The sequence below is a fragment of the Nicotiana tabacum genome, chromosome 19, assembly GCF_000715075.1.
Source record: "Nicotiana tabacum cultivar K326 chromosome 19, ASM71507v2, whole genome shotgun sequence".
Taxonomy (NCBI): Eukaryota; Viridiplantae; Streptophyta; class Magnoliopsida; order Solanales; family Solanaceae; genus Nicotiana; species Nicotiana tabacum.
In genome coordinates, this window is record NC_134098.1 from 63,912,901 (window position 1) to 63,923,481 (window position 10,581).

A 10,581-nucleotide genomic window follows, 5' to 3' on the forward strand; every position below is an offset into this window, starting at 1 on the left:
CCAAAACTCACACTTGGAGAACTTTGCATAAAGCTTCTCCTCCCTCAATCTCTGTAATACAATCCTCAGATGCTGAGCATGCTCCTCCTGGCTACGAGAGTATACCAGGATGTCATCAATGAATACAATAACGAATGAGTCCAAATAGGGTTGGAATGCACTGTTCATCAAATGCATGAACGTTGTTGGGGCATTGGTCAGCCCAAAAGACATCACTAAGAACTCATAATGGCCATATCGGGTCCTGAAAGCTATCTTAAGAATATCCGAATCCTGAATCTTCAGCTGGTGATACCCAGACCTCAAATCAATCTTGGAGAACACCCTCGCTCCCTGAAGCTGGTCAAATAGATCATCAATACGAGGCAAGGGATACTTGTTCTCGACTGTGACTTTGTTTAACTGCCTGTAATCAATGCACATCCTCATGGAACCATCCTTCTTCTTCATAAATAGGACAGGTGCACCCCAAGGTGACACACTAGGCCGAATAAACCCCTTATCAAGGAGTTTCTAAAGTTGTGCTTTCAACTCCGTCGATGCCATACGATACAATGGCATAGAAATGGGCTGAGTGCCTGGCACCAAATCAATACAGTAATATCCCTGTCAGCCGGCATGCCTGGTAGGTCTGCAGGAAACACATCCGAAAAATCACGTACCACAAGAACAAAATCAATAACAGGGTCCTCTGTACTAACATCCCTCACAAAAGTCAAATAAGATAGGAAACCCTTCTCAACCATCCGCTGAGCCTTCAAGTATGAAATCACTCTACTGGGAACATAGTCTATAGAACCGCTCCACTTAGCCCTCGGTAACCCCGGCATCGCCAATGTCACAGTCTTAGCGTGACAATCTACAATAGCATGACATGGAGACAACCAATCCATACCCAATATCACATCCAAATTGACCATACTGAGCAGCAAAAGATCCACTCTGGTCTCCAAACCCTTAATGGTCACCACACATGACCGATATACGCAGTCAACAATAATAGTATCACCCACAAGAGTAGATACATGAACAGATGAAACTAAAGACTCACGGGGCATATCCAGAAAATGAGCGAAATACGAGGAAATATATGAATAAGTGGACCCAGGGTCAAATAATACAGAGGCATCTCTGTGGAAAACTGAGACAATACCTGTAATCACAGTATCTGAAGCAATGGCATCTGGTTTGGCAAGGAGGGCATAAAAACGGGCCTGGCCACCCCCTGATATGCCTCCCCCTCTCGGGTGACCCCTAGCTGACTGGCCTCCACCCCGGGTTGGCTGAGCGGGTGATGGAGGAACTGGTGCTGAAGTCGAAGGCTGAATCATCTACTGAGATGAACCTCCCGTCAGGCGGGGACAATACCTCTTGATATGACCCAAATCCCCACACTCAAAGCAACCTCTACCGGTCACTAGGGACTGAAGAGAACCCCGAGCACTGCAATAACCGCTAGAAGGTCTTGACACAGATGAACCTTGAGCTGATGGTGCATGAGACGAACTCTGAGCTGGTAGCGCACCAAATGATGTCTGGCCATGCTGATAACCATAGGGCCCATGACCGGATGATGCACCTCGGTACACTGGGCGAGCCGTTTGAGCATGCCTGAAAGGACGACCTCTACCGTGCTGTAACTTACCCCAGAAGGAGCACCACTAAATCCCTCCTGTCCACGAGGCCTCTTGGCCTCCCCCTCAACCCTCTCCTGACTGCGAACCATCTCAATCTGACGAGCAATGTCGACAGCCTCATCAAAAGTACACCAGACACTCTCTCTCTGGTCATAAGCAATCGTAGCTGATAAATGAGGCCATTTATAAACCTCTTGATCCTCTCCCTGTCTGTGGGAACCAACCACATAGCATGACGGACCAACTCCGAGAATCGCATCTCATACTGCATCACAAACATATCACCTTGACGAAGCTGCTCAAACTGCCTGCGCAACTCCTCTCTGCGGGACTGAGGCACAAACTTCTCCAAAAAGATAACAGAGAACTGCTGCTAGGTAAGGGTCGATGTGTCGACCGGCCTACGCCTCTCGTAAGCCTCCCACCAACTGAATGCAGCCCCAGAGAACTGAAAGGTAGTGAACGAGACCCCGCTGGTCTCCAGAATATCTGATGTACGAAGTATCTTCTGACACATGTCCAAGAAACCCTGTGCATCCTCTCCCCCTACACCACTGAAAGATGGAGGCTGGAGTCTCCCAAACCTGTCCAATCTACGTTGCTCATCCTCAGGCATAGCAGGAACCACATAGTCCTGAGCAGCTGCAACCGGTTGGGTTGGTGGTGCCCCCGATGTCTGGAATCGCTTTACCACCTGCTCTGGTGTGCGGCAGCGGGAGTCTGAGCACCTCCCCCTGCCTGAGAAGTGGTTGCTGCGGCCGGAACAGAGACCGCCTGAGCAAGACTGGTACACGCGATCAGAATCTGAGCTAAGGCCTCCTGAAGGCCTGGAATCACAAAAGGCACAAGTGGTGCCTGAGCTGGTGCATCAACAACTGGAATATGGTCCTGATCTGGGGCAACTGGTGGATCTGTAGGTACTGCGCTAGTTGTTGTGTGGGTTGTACCTCTGCCCCTACCACGGCCTCTACCGCGCCCTCGGCCTCTCGCGGCCCTGGCTGGTGGTACTAGTGGTTGTCCATCTTGTCCGGTAGTACGAGTCCTCACCATCTATGAGAGAATGAAATAGCATATGTTTAGTTACTAGAATCAACAAATTCGCACAAGAAGAATTCAAGAATGTGGAGTTTCCTAAGGGTTCTGCAGCCTCTCGAAGATAAGTACAGACGTCTCTGTACCGATCCGCAAGACTCTACTAAACCCGATCATGACTCGTGAGACCTATGTAACCTAGGCTCTGATACCAACTTGTCACGGCCCAAAATCAACCGTCGTGATAGCACATATCGTGGAACTAGGCCAGCCTCAACTCAACAACCCAACACCAACAACAATAAGTTTCAAAACGTTAACGGAAGCTTTTAACATTTAAAAAAAACTGTTTGAAATATAAGAAAATCCCAAAGTGATACAATCTAGCCCAAAATCAGGGTGTCACTGAGTACATGAGCGTCTAGATCAGAAATACAATCTACTAGAGTGTATAGAGATATAAACTGAAAGTACGACAAAGATAAAGAAGGAGATTCAAGGCCCGCGAACGCAGTGCAGCTACCTTGATAGTCTCCAAAACTCTAGGATCTTCAATCAGCAGTCGCCGCTATGATCGGTATCGCCTCGATCTGCACACGAGGTGTAGGGAGTAACGTGAGTACACCAATTCAGTAAGTAACAAGTCCAAACTTTGGACTGAAAGGTAGTGACGAACTCAACCTCAACAGGTATAACAGAAATAAATATACAGAAACGTAGGCATGCTTTCAAGTCAAATATACAACTCAAACAGTAAAGGAAATACATATCTGAACAGTGCAAGGTATACTACTCAGCTATCTCTACATGCCAATGCACAGACTATATGAAATGCACCATGTGCTCCACTCTCAAGTATTCAACCACTCGGTACTGTATATGTCCATACGGCCCAGGGAAATCCATCCCGGAACATATACAACACTGACTATAAGTCACCAGGGAAAAAGGGCAATCCAACCCTGTGGAGAAATCTATCTCCAAGTATCAAGTACTTCGGACAAATCCATGTCTAGGGAAATCCATCCCTCAATAATATCATCTGTGCTCAGTGGGGTGTGTTACAGACTCCAGAGGGGCTCCTACAGCCCAAGCGCTATCATAATCATTAATATAACCACTGCAGCGTGCAGCCCGATCCCATAACTATCACTCATGACCAGACAATCGGCCTCACTCAGTCATCAACCTCTCCAGTCTCACCACGGGCTCACAATATCATGAAAATAATTCGGAACAATGATATGATGAATCAATAAATAACTGAGACCGATATATAATATAAAAATGCATAAACATGATTGAGTATGGAATAGTAAATGAAACTAGTGAGATGACAGTAAGAAACGACCGCTAAGGGTCCAACCAATACCGGCACAAAGCCTAAACATGGTATCTAGCACGATCTACAGCTCAACCACTTTATCACATGATGAAAACATGGATATCAACGGGATAGAGTCACTAAACAGTGCCATGGAATCACCTAGGTCACAATTTTCACGGTGCACGCCCGCACACCCGTCACTTGGCATGTGCGTCACCTCAATACCAATCACATAGCATATAATTTGGGGTCTCGAACCCTCAGAACCAAGGTTGAAAATGTTACTTACCTCAAATCAAGCAAAATCCTACTCCATGACGCCTTTGCCTCTCAAATCGGCCTCAAAAAGTCCCGAATCTAGCCACAAATAATACAATATGATTAATATAGGTTAAAGGAGGTCAATTTCACAAGAAAACTATCAATTAGAGTAAAAATTCGAAATCGACTCAAACCCGGCCCCCGGGCCCACGTCTCAAAATCCAACAAAAGTTACAAAACCCAAAAGCCCATTCACACACGAGTGTAGTCATACCAAATTTACCAAAATTCGACCTCAATTGCCCCTCCAAAACTCCAAAGTTCACTCTCCAATTCCCAAGCCCTAAATTCCCAAATTTCCAATTCCAATCCCTAATTAAATAATGAACAAAGCCATAGATTCACGGTAATTAGACCAATACGGATTAGAATCACTTACCCCAACGTCCTCCTTGAAAACCTTCGAAAAATCGCCTCTCTCCCGAGCTCCCCAAGTCGAAAATTAAAAAATGGAAAACAAAGCCTCGAGCTGGGGTTTTCTGCCCAGTTAAAACTGCACCTGCGGAACCGCATCTGCGAAAAGGGCTCCGCTTATGCGGCAATTCATTTAAAGGCTGACTCCGCTCCTGCAATCTCCTGACCGCATCTGCAGTCATCGTAGATGTGGGACCCAAGCCGCATTTGCGTTCCATCTGTGCCTCTCAAACCGCTTCTGTGACCCCCGCAGATGCGGGATTTCCATCACACCTATGGTCTAAGACCAGGTCTCCCTTAGCCGCACCTGTGGCTCTTCCTTCGCTCCTGCGGCCTCGCACCCGCGGTTCCCACTCCGCAGGTGCGGAAAGCACCAGTAGCAGCAGCTTCAGCTACACTTCTCCACTCCAAACCTTCTTTTAACCACCCCGAAAAAACCCCGAGGCCCTCGGGACCACAACCAAACATACCAACATATCCTATAACCTTATACAAACTTAGTCGAACCTTCGGATCACTCAAATCAACATTAAAACACCAAATTATGCCAGAATTCAAGCCTAAGAACTTCTAAACTTCCGAATTCCACAAACGATGTTGAAACCTACCAAGCCACGTCCGGATGACCTCAAATTTTGCACACAAGTTAGAAATGACACCACGAACCTACTCCAACTTCCAGAAATCCAATCCAACCCCGATATCAAAATTTCACTGTCGGCCAAATTCGCCAAAATTCTAATTTTCGTCAATTCAAGCCTAATTCTACCACGGACCTCTAAATCACATGTCGGGCGCGCTCCTAAGTCCAAAATCACCTAACGGGGCTAACGGAACCATCAAAATTCAAATCCGAGGTCGTTTATATATAAGTCAACATCCGGTCAACTCTTCCAACTTAAGCTCATAATTAAGAGACTATGTGTCTCAATTCACTCCGAAACCACTTCGAACCCGAACCAACTACCCCGGTATATCATAATATAGCTGAAGAACACAAAAAGAAGCAGGAAATAGGGGAATAGGGCTGTAACTCTCGAAACGACCGGCCGGGTCGTTACATATTCAATGCTAAACTAGCTTGGATATAAACCAGCATCATCAAGATGAACTATCGTGATTTCATATTCTGAAAATTATGCTCTTAATTGAGAAAGGTAATCTCAAATGCCAAACTGCAGGTTAACAATAAACACACATGTAAGCATCTCATATATGCATCTATAAGTGGTTCACATGATAGGTGAATGGGCCTATATTCACCTTTTATATATTCCAGAATTTAGGATTTTTAGTCCCAACTTTAGCTGGTATAATCAATTTATTATGAGAACAAGCAACACAAGAGAATTCTTGAAAACTCTTCTAGTTCTTCAGTATATGCTTATCTGAATTCTCAAGTAGCTCATTTAAAAATGGCAAATGAAAACTTCAAGTTTATCATGGCATGTGTTATCTCTAAGTAAACTTCTGGTTTACTGTGGCTACTTTTGTATTAGTAAATTTCTGGTTTACAGTAGCAACTTTTGTCTCAGTAAAACTTCTGGTTTACTGTGACTGCTTTTGCATTATTAAGCTTCTGGTTTACTGTGATACATGATATAGTACAAATTAAAGAATAAGGCAGGTCACTTCTCACATACATATTATTTTACCCCCTATGATTGTGGAAACTTGAAGATTTTCAATCTTCCAGTCATTTGTAGTCTCAATATGATAGTCATTTATTAGTAAACTTCAGGCTTACTACAATATATATTTTGACCATAATCATATAATATGAATAACATATTTGTATATAAACTCTTCGGGAGACTTCAATTTATTATCCACAATCAAATATTATTCAGGCATTACTTGTGTCATGTGTCTTCTAGATAAACAGTTAGTTCTTCATGAGCTTTTGATAAATTTTGTACTACCAAATATTGCTCAGACACTTCTGGTATCATGAGAGAAAATCATAATTAAATAAATAATATAAAACAATTGTTTAAGAACAAGAAAACACCTCTTCATAATATTTTCCTACTTCAGGAGAAAATTTCAATTGTGTTACTTCTTCAGGAGCAAATTTAAAATACGAAACATTGAGTATATATTCTCTCAATCATATTAACTCTTCTGGAGGTGAATTGTAATATATTTACATCAAGAGCGCGTTCATATTTACGGCTTTATTAATATTATCACATTCACTTCATGGAATGGATTAATATTTATCAAAAATTTTCATTCTTCAGGAAATCGAACATAATTATCTGAATGCGCATTAATCACATCAAATTGTGATGCTTCAACCTCTTTTAAAATATTTACTACTTTAGGAGCAAATCGAGGTATGAATATAATATAGAGAATTTTCTCTAACTTATCTTCATTGTAACCATAGCAAGCCTAAATTATCACTTATGGTGGTCATAGGCATATAACACTTCTGGTGGTTAACAAAATTTAGTTACAATAAGATATATGAAACATAGCCATTTCTGGTGGCCGTACTCTATTGGAGTTCAAGTGAACCATGAAGTTAAGTCATAACGAGACTTAGAAAATATTACCACTGTTGGTAATTATATATTTCTCATAAACTCTGTTGGAGTTTAGATGGATCTGACATTGTTATTCACTTTGTAATCTTTTATGGAGATGACAACATGATGAAAATAAGTATATAAAAAAAATAGTTGTTATATGCTAATACGTATACAAAGCACGTAACATAGCAAGTTGATTCAATATCCATTGTCTTCTTAGCCTTCAAATTTGTATTTCAAATCACAATATACCTACAAGTCCTGCATCACTAGTTGCTTAGAATTAGCACGTGATGGACATAGATAATAAGCATAATTTTTCAAGCTCATGAAGGAAATAAAATTAAAATTATAAATTAATAAGCCTTATCTTTGAGAAATGACATCAGAAAGATTTTATCTCTTCATAGAGTTGGAAATTAACAAAACGAATGTGTTGTTCACCACTCCAAGGATGTAATTTTCCTCAAAATACTCTAAATGAACTCGGTTTGACCACGCACAAGGGTAGTATGTTGCCTCACAGTCAGGTAGTGTGTAACGACCCGACTTATAATTTTAAGAATTTATGTCTCGTTTAATGACTTAAGGTCTCGGACAGCTTCGCAATATGTATTATGACCTGCGGGTGTGGTCGAGTTTGATTTACTAAAGATTTGGAATTTAATTAAACGAACAATCCTTAATTTGAAGCTTAAATGGAAAGAGTTGACCAGAGAGTTGACTTTTGAGAAAACGACTCTGGAATGAAATTTTGATGATGTCAATAGCTCCGTATGGTGATTTTGGACAATAGGAGCGATAAGGGTGGCTATTGATATTGTCTGGGCGGAGCGATAAGGGTGGCTATAGGAGTGATAAGGGTGGCAATAGGAGCGATAAGGGTGGCTATTGTCAGGGACGATATGTGATGATGTGGGGTTGTGGTGTTGATAATTTTCATGTGATGTTGTGATTTTCTTGTGTTTATTTTTATACCTTGTGCAACTTGTCTTGTTGTTAGTAAATTGATAATAATCTGATTTATGTTAAAATTGGGAGCCTGTGGCTATTGCCAGGCGGTTTATAAAATGAAATGTGGGCACGAGGTGCCGTGAATTGTGATATAAAATGAGGATATTGGCACGTGAATTGTCCGTGCGGTTGTGATATAAAACGTCGGCACGAGGTGTTGTGATGAAATGATAATGATATTTGGCACGTGAATTGTCCGTGCAGTTGTGATATGAAATGAGAACACGAGTTGCCGGGCAGATATGATAATTTAATTATGGGCACGAGGTGCCGTTGAAATATGAAAATGGGCTGAGACCCATATTTACGAAAAATATGAAAATGGGCTGAGACCCGTATTTTGATGATTTTGAAATGAGGTGTCACATGGTGACTTTTTAATTGAAAGAATTATATTAAAAATATTTATTTGGAAGGATTTTACTTAGAAAGTATTATATAAAAGAATTGTATTTTGAAAGATATTTATTTGAGGAAATTGTATTTGAAAAGATTTATTGAAAGAATTATATTTAAAAAATAATTATTTGAGAAAAATTATATTTGAAAGAGAGTTATCTGGAAGAACTATGTGAAAGACATTTATTTGAAGGGCTTGATTTAATTGGGTGTAATTGTGTTTATTAATTGTTGAGTGATATTAATGGTATTCTTGTTGTCTGTTGTGCATATCACTGGTTGTTTTATCCTGCCTTTATTATTATTTGTTTTCTATTATTTTGTATATTATATTGCACAGGTTATTAGACTAGTGAGTGTCTTGACTGTACCTCGTCTCTACTTCATTGAGGTTAGTCTGGATACTTACTAGGCACCGCTGTGGTGTGCTCACTTTACACTTCTGCACATTTTTGTGCAGAGCCAGGTATTGAAGATAACGGACTTGAGCAGAGTTAAAGCGGGATTGTAAGGATTCAAGGTAGAGCTGCTTGGTTGTCGCAGTCCCTTGGAGTCTTTTCATATCATTGTACTGTGAATTTGTAATCAAACAGTATTGTATATTCGGTCCTCGTGATCATTCTATGTCTTCAATTAGAGTTCGTGACTCAGTACTACCAGTCTTGGGAGGTTGTATATTGTAATTATTTCCGCTGTTAGTTTTGATTATTTATTTAATTCAAAAAAATGGCTTAAAAAAATGCAATGGAAATCGGCTTACCTAGTCTTAGAGATTAGGTGTCATCACGACTCCTGTGGTGGAATTTTGGATCGTGACATAGTGATGATGAAATTAGAGACTCGTGCTGATAACGTGTTATAAAATAAAGATTTTAAAGTAAATAAATCGAAGACAAGTATAGAGGGAGATTGATATTTTTATTCAACTTCAAACTGATGTACATAATGAACTGAAATCTCCTCTATTTATACAAGAAAGGAAGCTGATGTGTAAGCTACTACTGCAAGTTGCTATGTAAGCTGCTACTGCAAGCTGCTGTGTAAGCTGCTACAGCAAGCTGTTGTGTAAGCTGCAATTGTAAGCTGCTATTGTACCAGATATAGATAATCTTCTACCGGAGGTAATATTTATTCATAACGGAGTGCCGAAAGGATAAGCTTCTTCAGGAGGCTTATTTCCAATAGAGTACTAAATAGATAAACATATTTACGGCGGAGTCTCATATGGATAAGCTTCTTCAGGAAGCTTATTTACAAGGGAGTACTAAATGAATATCTATAATAAAATATATTTATAACAAATGGCTATTATTTTGCTAATTCTCTCTAGTATATAGTATATTCCTTTTTTCTACTTCTGAAATTCCGTGCAAGAGCACATTATAAGGGTTGAAATAAATAGGACAAAGAGTTAGTTAAATATACTACATGTAACCCCTAAACATTTTCCGACTTTTCCCCCCAAACAGGAAAGAAAGTGGAGTATATATTAAACCATTATGGGTAGTCAATAATTCCCTCTTGCTCTTTTTTTTCCCTCAGAAATAAAACAATCAATCAACTACAATAAATTGAAGGATTTAATATATATATATATATATATATATATATATATATATATATATATATATATATATATTAAAATTTTGTACCCCACCATAGTTTTACCTATTACACCAAGGTATTTACCATTTGTTCTATGTTATTAATTTAATATTTGTTAAAAAGTGTTATCAATAATTACCTTTTAAATAAGTAATTTAGTTCTACAAACATTTCTTACATCGTCGTCGTCAGTGCAAAAAACTTTACTCATTATTAATTTTAACGGTTTTACAATACGTAATGGTGAACCCGTCCAAGTGACGAACAATATTTTAAAGGGCGGGGCATTTTGCTT